The sequence below is a fragment of the Dendrobates tinctorius genome, unplaced genomic scaffold (assembly GCF_039654945.1).
Source record: "Dendrobates tinctorius isolate UK_male_01 unplaced genomic scaffold, ASM3965494v1 ptg000227l, whole genome shotgun sequence".
NCBI classification, from domain to species: domain Eukaryota; kingdom Metazoa; phylum Chordata; class Amphibia; order Anura; family Dendrobatidae; genus Dendrobates; species Dendrobates tinctorius.
Window position 1 is genome coordinate 2,192,501 of NW_027361894.1, and position 2,500 is coordinate 2,195,000.

The window sequence follows — 2,500 nt, forward strand, 5'->3', positions numbered from 1 at the left end:
AGGGGCCTGGGTACACTTTTCAGAAAGTACCGTTGGGACTTAGAAAAATTTTCAGGATTTTTGGACTTAGAGCGATTTTTGGATTTTTGTGCAAAAATCAGATTTCCCCTTCTCCCACCGCTCTGGGGCGTCAATATGATGTGGGGACCCGAGGGAGAGTGCCTCCCATGAGGGTAGAATGTGTGGTTTTTTGGGGGAAAGTCGAATTATGGAAGAAATTGAGTTTTGAGGACAAAAAAGTGTTTTGAGGACAAAAAAGTTTCTTGAGGACAAAAAAGTTTCTCGAGGACAAAAAAGTGTTTTGAGGACAAAAAAGTTTCTTGAGGACAAAAAAGTGTTTTGCGAACAAAAAATGGAATTTTGTGATTTTGTGTAAAAATAAGTAAATTCCCCTACTTCCACCACAGGGGGGCTTCAGTATGTTGTAGGGCCCCCAGGGAGGGTCCCCCAACTGGGTTTAAAGTTTGTGGATCCTGGGCAGAAAGTTGAATTTTGGATGAAAAACCGAATTTTGGGACTTAGAAAAATTTCGAGCTGAGCAGTGACAGACTTCCAGGCAGGGGAGCCTCTCTGGAGGTGTACCGAAAACAGTTCCAGGAGCTGAGGTCATTTTCGAACATTTTTTGTTCGCATCAAATTTTTTTTGTTTTTGAGCTCTAAAAAGCTGTTATTATCAATTGGCTCAAAAATTTCAAGTGTCATGAGCTAGTACATGTTGGAGGAATACGTTTTAGGCAAAAAATTGCAAAAAAAAAAATCCAAGTGAAAAAGAACCGGAATGGGGAATTTCTGACTGCTGTAGCAGCCGCACAGTTCCAGGAGGTCGGATACATTTCCGACTTTGTCCCGCTCATTGAAGTACATTGTCCCGCAATGCAAATACATAGTAATGCGCACCTGCGGGAGAATATAGGAGAGAGTGGGCTCTCTCTACCCCGATGTATGGCGGTTGTTCCTATGGTTCTCTGGCTCGGGTAGGCGACTTAGAAGGTGGTCCCTCTTGTCGTGGAAGTTGCAAAATACGGCCGAGACTGAACTTCCACGGCTCCAGGAGGGACTTTTGCTGGTCGTGCGTCCCAAGTGAGAGAGGCGATCCTGGGGTACCTGAGCCTGACCAGACCCTCCCTCGGTGGTCCCTGGTCTTCTGAAGGGTGATGGCATTCAGGGGGGCAAATCTGGAGTCCGTGGCCGAGTTTGGGCTCTAGAAGGCGGACGCCCCTTCTGACCATGTCCCCTCAGAGCCGGCTGGATGGTTCATGGTCCGCGGCTTTGTCTGGCGGTCTGTGCCCAAGCCGGAGAAGCTGTCCTGGGGTACGTGAGCTTTGACCAGACCCTCCCTCGGCGGTCCCTGGTTCTCTGGAGGTGATGGCTGTCAGGGGGGCAAATCTGGAGTCCTCGTGGGAAGGAGGGCTCTTGAAGGCGGACGCCCCCTCTGACTATGTCCCCTCAGAGCAGGCTGGATGGTTCATGGTCCGCGGCTTTGTCTGGCGGTCCATGCCCAAGCCGGAGAAGCTATCCTGGGTACCTGAGCTTCGACCAGACCCTCCCTCGGTGGTCCCTGGTTCTCTGGAGGCGATGGCTGTTGTCAGGGGGGGGGGGGCAAATCTGGAGTCCTCGTGGGAAGGAGGGCTCTGGAAGGCGGACGCCCCCTCTGACTATGTCCCCTCAGAGCATGCTCGATGGTTCTCAGTCCCTGGCTTTGGCTTTTTGGCCATCCTGGGGTACATTCTTGCCAAAAAAAAAAACGACTAAGTGAAAAAGAACCGGAATGAGGAATTTTCTAGGTGCCGCATCCGCCCTACAGTGACTTGAGGCCGGGTACAGTTCCGACTTCGTCCCCTTAAAGTGGGGACGTTGTCCCGCAATGCAAATACATAGGAATGCGCACCTCTGGCAGAATGTACTTGAGAGAGTGTCGTCTCTCTACCCCGATAGAAAGCAGTTGTTTCTCTGGTTCCCCGACTTGGGTAGGCGACTTGGCATGTGGTCCCTCTCGTCTGGAAGTTGCGCACTCCGGCTGAGACCGAACTTCCACAGCTCCGAGAGGGACTTTTGCCGATCGTGCATCCCAAGCGAGAGAGGCAATGCTGGGGTACCCAAGCCTGACCAGACCCTCCCTCGGCGGTCCCTGGTTCTCTGGAGGTGATGGCTTTCGGGGGGCAAATCCGGAGTCCTCGTCCGAAAGGGGGGGCTCCGGAAGGCGGACGCCCCTCTCGTCCATGTCCTCTCAGAGCGGTCTTATCCTCCGATCGATCTGGCACGGCGCTCCCGGGTGGGGAGGTGGTGCTGCTCGCTCGACCCGGGCTTTGGAGCTCGCGTCGGTTTACGGTGAGCGGTGTCCTTCCTCCTGTACCCCCGGGCTTCCACCACCTATCTTTGGGCGCGCACGCCGGCCGTCACCTCCCGTTCGAGGACGGAGGCGGCCGAGCTGTGGGAAGTTTGAATCGCACCGAACGATGAACAGTGGTCTGACGACCCACGCGGGCGAACGGCGGGGCGC